The sequence below is a fragment of the Portunus trituberculatus genome, chromosome 41, assembly GCF_017591435.1.
Source record: "Portunus trituberculatus isolate SZX2019 chromosome 41, ASM1759143v1, whole genome shotgun sequence".
Classification (NCBI taxonomy): Eukaryota; Metazoa; Arthropoda; class Malacostraca; order Decapoda; family Portunidae; genus Portunus; species Portunus trituberculatus.
The window spans coordinates 25,690,651-25,698,379 of NC_059295.1; positions in this window are offsets into that span (position 1 = coordinate 25,690,651).

The window sequence follows — 7,729 nt, forward strand, 5'->3', positions numbered from 1 at the left end:
AACAAAGCTACTTATAGCACGAGAAGGACAATACATCGATGGGAGGAGGAGGAAGAGGAAAAAGAGGAGGAAAAGGCCAGCCCCAGGTGAAGCAGGACATGACTCTCTCAGGCTTAGCGGGCGGGAAGGCTGGCGGGGGCGGGGGCGAGACCTGGATGCTTCACGTGTTCATCAGGCAGTCGTCCGGAGGCCCGTCGCGGCGCAGACTCACTAGCCGCCACACACGCTCAACTAACTTTTCACAGCCCCCGCACATAACAAACCTCACCCTACACCGCCGGGAACATGCCACGCCACGCACCTCACACAAGAACCACTGATAAACACCTCCACGTAGCGAGTACCAACCTTATGACTCCCTGTGGCTTCGTGCCTTGAGATGTTGAGGCGAAGGAGAGTTTTGATGCAAGCGAGGCACCGGTGACGCCTAAGCATATTAAGTCAATCGGCCAGCAGGTGCATTTTGGTACCCTGGGACGGTCTGTGTCTGGTGGGAAGGTGATGGGAACAGGTGGGGGTTTGACGGAATTATAAACTGGAGGAGGTGATGATGAGTGGGAAGACGTGTGACGAATAGGGGGAGGTGGAGGTAGTGGTGGTGGTGGTGGTAGTGGGGAGAGGCAAGGTGGGTTGATAGTTGGACGAGTCAAAAGTGCGTGTAAAATGTGTGTGTTTGCATGTGCTTGTGTGTGTGTGTGTGTGTGTGTGTGTGTGTGTGTGTGTGTGCGTTAGTGTGCGTGTGTGTGCGAGGAGACTTCAAGGCGTTTCTTAGCTCTCTTATTAATTCTGCATAGTTTCTGTTTCCTTGTATATTTTTTTTCTCCACATTTCCAAACTGGAGAAAGCCGTTCATTCTGTTCATCCTCGGAATGTTTCCCTTTTGTTTCCAAGTATTCATCAATCATTCTCTCACGTGCTGCTTTCTTGTATCATAATCTTACGTAGGATGGGAGAAGAAGATGGAGGAGGCAGAAGAAGAAGAAGAAGAAGAAGAAGAAGAAGAAGAAGAAGAAGAAGAAGAAGAAGAAGAAGAAGAAGAAGAAGAAGAAGAAGAAGAAGAAGAAGAAGAAGAAAAAAAGATGCAAAAGAAGAAGAAAATGTGAGAAAGTGGAAAAATGGAGATAGACAAGGAGGAGGAGGAGGAGGAGGAGGAGGAGGAGGAGGAGGAGGAGGAGGAGGATGAAGAGGAGAAGGAGGAGTGGCAATGAACCAGCAGGAGTAAATGAAGAGAGAGAAAAACAAAAACAAAAACGAACACCAAGATAAACAGGTGAAGGAAAAAGAAGAAGAGGCGAAGGAACAAGAGAAAAGAATAAGAATAAGAATAAGAATAAGAATAATAATAATAAGAAGAAGACGGAGGAGGAAGAGGAGGAGGAGGGAGGGGGCGAAGAACGAGTGTTGAGAAGCTCCTGAGAAATGTAGCTATCAATAACCGTGCTCCTCCTCAGTCTGGCATAGCAAGTAGGAAGTGTCGGGGCGTCGTTGCTTGGTGCTGTGTTATCCGGGATTCAGATACATCATGATCGCCAGGACGCTACATGTACGAGAAGGGCTGGGGCTGGTTGAGAGTGGCTGGGACTGGCTAAGGGTGGCAGGGAAATGGCTAGGAGTGGTTGAAGACTGGCTGAGGCTGGCTAGGAATGGCTGCAGCTGGCTAAGGATGTCTGGGACATGGCTGGGAATGGCTTGGGCTGGCTAATGGAGGCTGAGAGTAGCTGAGGGTGGCTGGTAATGGCTAGGGTTTACTGGGCCTGACTAAAGGTTGTTTGGAATGGCTGAGATGGTTGTAGTAGTAGTAGTAGTAGTAGTAGTAGTAGTAGTAGTAGTAGTAGTAATAGTAGTTGGTGATGAATAGACGGTGTTTAGTGAGTTTCAGTGACTAATATTGTGATCATAAATGTAAACTGACAATGATGATGATGATGATGATGATGAATATTTTGATATATTGGGATAGACTAATAGAAAAAAAAGCTTACTGAAGGGCCAATCCCAATAAATAGTTAAAAGGTTGTCAAAATGATGATAAAAGAAATAATAGGAAAGCCATTCATAAAAGGACAATAATAGTAACAACAACAATAACAACACCAACAACAATAACAACAACAACAACAAATCAGTCGGAAAGGAAAATAACACCTAAAAACTCCACTCACTCCTCTCCTCGAACACACACACACACACACACACACACACACACACACACACACACACACACACACACACACACACACACACACACACACACACACACACACACACACACACACACACACACACACACACACACACACACACACACACACACACACACACACACACACACACACACACACACACACACACACACACACACACACACACACACACACACACACACACACACACACACACACACACACACACACACACACACACACACACACACACACACACACACACACACACACACACACACACACACACACACACACACACACACACACACACACACACACACACACACACATAAAGACAAATATAAAAAATAAGACAAAATAAATAAAAGACACACACACACACACACACACACACACACACACACACACACACACACACACACACACACACACACACACACACACACACACACACACACACACGTGCAAGCAGTGATTTATCTCCTCAAGTAGGGAAATAAATAACACTGCTGAATACCCACATTAATTTCACTTACGATTAATAGGACACAACATTCTGCGAGCTGTTTTGTAATCACTTTTCTATTCCTCTCTCTTTTTTACAGCGCCGCCTTGTGTCGTTCATCTCGCGTTTAGTTCTTTATGTTCCTATCTATTTATCATATTTTTCTCTTAATAACCTCTTGCAATTTTTTTCTTCAGCCACACGATGCAATGAAATTCAACTCTTAAACCCGTATTCCCTTACCATCACTACCTTCCAACGATTCTACTTAAAGATATTCGCGTTTTTAAGGCTGTTTTTAAGGTTCTAGTGATGGACTGGCAAAATTTCCAGAATTATTATAAGGAGAAACTGTGTTCAAAATCCGGCTAGTCGTCTCTGTGACCTTGGAAAACTGCCGTGGTGAAACAGCAAGGCATTTCTGAATATGAGGGTTAATCACTTGAGATAAAGAAATAATGAGGGGAAATAGAAGAGAGGCAGGAAGAATGGAGGGGTAAAAGGTAGGTGTAAATATAAGAAGAAGAAAATAACAGACGAAGAGAGAAGGGGAACAAAATGAGGGAAGGACCGAAGAAATAATGAAGGGAAAAAATCTTGTGTATACGGCTAATGGAAAATGGACAAGAAGCGTAAAAGAAAAAGAAAGGAAAAAAAGTGTAAGGAAAAGATATGAAGAAGAAGAAAGAGAAGAAACAAAGGAAAAGAGGATAGGAAGATGTGGACAACAACGATAGGATGTAAAAGAAAGGATGGACGGAGAAAGAAAAGAGAGAAAGGCAAGTATGACGAGCTAGGAAAGATGAAACAGAAAGATGATGGGAAAGAGGCACAGGCAAACAAGAGAGGCACATTGCGAAGGTGGTAATTTAAAAACACTTTCCCCACAAGCGCTGCTCTCAAATGCTGCTCGGCCCCGCTAGGCGATGATAAACGTGCAATTACCCTATTAACACCTGGCGCCTGTGCATGCCTCGAACCACGCCACCAAGCCGAAAATCAGCCATTAAAAATTCAGAGGGGGTAAACAGGCTGGCCGAGAATCAGGCATCTTCTATTAGTACACGTCGGTGGAGTTGCTTTGAGCTAATCTAATAAACCAATTAACATCAACGCCATGAATCGAGTCTTCGCCGCGGAATAAAGATGGAAAGAGCGCGGCGGCAACATTATATGACTCCGTATGGCTCGGGAATAGCAGTAGGCGGTCCCTCTTCCCGTGTGCGTGTGAGGAAAGGAGGAAGGGTGGAGCGGGAGGCACCGTGAGAGCCGGTTGACCCATGGCTGCGGGAGGGAGGCGCGGGAGAGGTGCTAAGTGCTGACTGTCCTTGCATACTGAGCATCCGGGGAAGGGAGGACACTGTGGCCTGGCCGAGGGGTGACTGGCCCGCGTACAGCTCCTCTTCCACCCAATAGTAAGATATTCAACCGTCTTATCTCGACCATTGACAGCCTCTAGAGTCTGTCATTAAGGATTTTAAAGGGATTTGTAAGGGTTCTTTATCGTCAGTGGAAAAACAACGTGTAATAATATCTAGCCTTTGAAAATAATCCTTAACGTTGAGAGAGAGAGAGAGAGAGAGAGAGAGAGAGAGAGAGAGAGAGAGAGAGAGAGAGAGAGAGAGAGAGAGAGAGAGAGAGAGAGAGAGAGAGAATGTTCAGGCAGCACACACACACACACACACACACACACACACACACACACACACACACACACACACACACACAAAGAGAGAGAAAGAAAAAACGTCAGCAGCAGCAGCAGTGGCGGGGCCTGAGGTTGGCCCCATGGCGGGTCTGGCTTCGCCTTTAATGGTGTTATCTGATGAAATAATGTCGGGTTTCAGGTTCCGTTACGGCCTGAATGCAGAGCCACGCCGATGTCACTTTCCCTTTCGAGGAGAAGCGGCGACGTGTTACTTCCCCTCCTGTCCCGTCCCGACGCTGAGGGAGGATAGGAACTAGTTAAGTCAAGTAAGCCAGGTAAGTGAGGTACTCTCCGCCACTCCAACACTCGCCACTGCAAGGCCCGCAACACCTCTTCCCGCCAAGCCTTACGAGGTGATAATATTCCAGTGCATCTGTACGTGTGTGTCGTTCCGCTCACTTAACACTGCCAGTAGCCATGTAACAGACGCCCCTGCCATAAATCAAAGGTTTCATGCACGCCACACAGACGCCAGCCATCTTGTCCACCTCCAAATCCTCCACCCTTTCCTCTTCTTCCATATCCACATCTTTATTTTAATTTCTTCTCGTATTCCGTACTCAATTTCACTTTCCTCCCCTTTCTATCATTCCACGTCCCCTGTACGGACTGGTTGACCTTCGTGGACTGACAGATGGCTTCCCTTTTCCTCTTTGGGCACCCCACGGGTCACCGCCCACCCCTCCCAGGTGCTGCAGGGACACGTGTGCTCTCCAGGTGGGCGCCCAGGTGAGGAAATGGGCCTGGCTTCCACACCTGTCGGTCTTCTGCTTGAGTGAAGGAAGACAGAAGCGAGTGACGGACCGAGAAGAGGAAAGAAAATGGGAGAAAGAAGGACAGCAAAAAATGCCTTCAAATATTTGACAAACGTCCTCACATCTTGATAGCAATGCCAGATAAGATTGATCAGTATCTGGACAATAAATGTTCCACGGGTCACACTCTCGCAGCTCGTAGGGGAATGCGGAGCTCTGCCATTCCTGCCCGTCGGAGCGTGGTGGGGGTGGCCGCTTCGTCGCCCCCCGCCTATTAATCTTAGAGCAACGAGAGAGGTGGGTATAGAAGGTGTACTTTGGGGCATGGGAGGGCTGAGGGCTTGTTGTTGATGGAAGGGTGAGATGCAGGCCGTCTGGAGTCACGAGAATTGGATGAAAAGAGTGCAGTCAAGCTTTATAATCTCTCTCTCTCTCTCTCTCTCTCTCTCTCTCTCTCTCTCTCTCTCTCTCTCTCTCTCTCTCATGGAAATATATACAAAAAAACAATAAATGAAAACGAAAAACTTGAAAACAGAGACCTACGCACTGATTAATACCCAAAATCACATACAGTTTTGAATTCCCCTTCTTTTCATCCTTTCCAAATTCCTCCAAGTACCAATCCTTCTTTCATTCCCTCCAAGTCTCCTCCTCCTCCTCCTTCTCCTTCTCTTCCATCCCTCAATCTCCCTATTCCCTCTTTCACTTCCTATAAATCTCCTCTTTCATCTCCTCATCCTTTCAAGAAAACAATGAGGGACTTTATCCACTATCCCTTGCATGACGCCGCTGCACAGGTCTCCGGGGCACACACACACACACACACACACACACACACACACACACACACACACACACACACACACACACACACACACACACACACAAACATCCTGGATCCCGAAAACTCCCAAAACTGTAAACAAAAAAAAGAACACTCGGCAATCTTTCAACATTCTCACCTCGGCAACGACTGCGAGGGAAGATAAACCCGTTGATGCTTTCGGTGGCTGCATATTTCTTCTTATTTTATGGCGGGTGAAGGGCAGATGGAGTAGCAAATAGGAGAAGGAATATTGTTGAGTATAAAGAAGGTACAGGAGAGGCTGACAGTAATGCAGAGATGTATAGACGGGGGTGTGATTAGTAAGAGGAAAAAGATGTAAGTATGTGTGTGTGTGTAGTGAAAAAAAATGGTGTAAGGAATAATGTTAGAGATACAGTACCACAAAAAAAGGACCGAAACTAAGAAAATCCTGATTCGAAACATAATATCTGTCTCCACTGTTGTTGTTCAAAGTCTCAAACACTCATGAGAACATCACACACTGCGCTAACATAAAGTAATAATGGATTTCTTTCTTCTTCTTTTTCCTTCGAGACAAGTAGATTTTGCCAGTTTTATTTGCCAGTGAGGTGACTCCATAAAAGAAGATATTTACGAGGGACGAGGTGAGCGTCATGTGAGACAAGGGGACGAGGCAGATGGCGGCCTCCCGACCAGTGTGGCGGCGTGCTGCTCCCCCTGACAGCTCAATCCTGATCCTGCTTACAGAACACTAAACCCAGAAATGACATCCTCAACTACATGTTTGAGAGAGAGAGAGAGAGAGAGAGAGAGAGAGAGAGAGAGAGAGAGAGAGAGAGAGAGAGAGAGAGAGAGAGAGAGAGAGAGAGAGAGAGAGAGAGAGTGAGAGTCAGTCAGTTTTATTTAAAAAAACAAAGATAAAACTACCACTATTGTTTCTTTCTTTTTACCTTTAGAATTCTTGGAAGTTCATCAAGGTATATGTGTGTGCGTGCGTGTGTGTGTGTGTAATTCACTGTTTGATCTGCTGCAGTCTCTGACGAGACAGCCAGACGTTACCCTACGGAACGAGCTCAGAGCTCATTATTTCCGATCTTCGGATAGGTCTGAGACCAGGCACACACCACACACCGGGACAACAAGGTCACAACTCCTCGATTTACATCCCGTACCTACTCACTGCTAGGTGAACAGGGGCTACACGTGTATCTCCACCCGGTCGGGGAATCGAACCCCGGTCCTCTGGCTTGTGTGTGTGGGTGTGTGTGTGTGTGTGTGTGTGTGTGTGTGTGTGTGTGTGTGTGTGTGTGTGTGTGTGTGTGTGTGTGTGTGTGTGTGTGTGTGTGTGTGTGTGTGTGTGTGTGTGTGTGTGTGTGTGTGTGTGTGTGTGTGTGAAAGGCTAAGATACACCTTTTCAAAGAACAGATATGCACAAGTGGATATATTTCAACAAGAACTACTTTTTTTTTGTTCTCTCTTTCTCTCTTTACTACTGCTACTGCCGAAGCCCCCATCAGGACGCTCCCGTTGGCTGGCGGAGCGTGGCGGATGCACACCTGGAGCCCAACAATCACCTGCACATGACGAGTGATGGTGGCTCGCCCTCTCAGTCTACCCTACCAAACTTTCACGCAGGAACAATCACACACACTGCTGACACAGATGACCCGGGAGGCACACGTCATTTAACGCACCTAGAAACACACAAACACACTCACGTCTTTTGCTCTTCGCCATTATTGCACGGATGTTTGTTGGCTTTCGTTC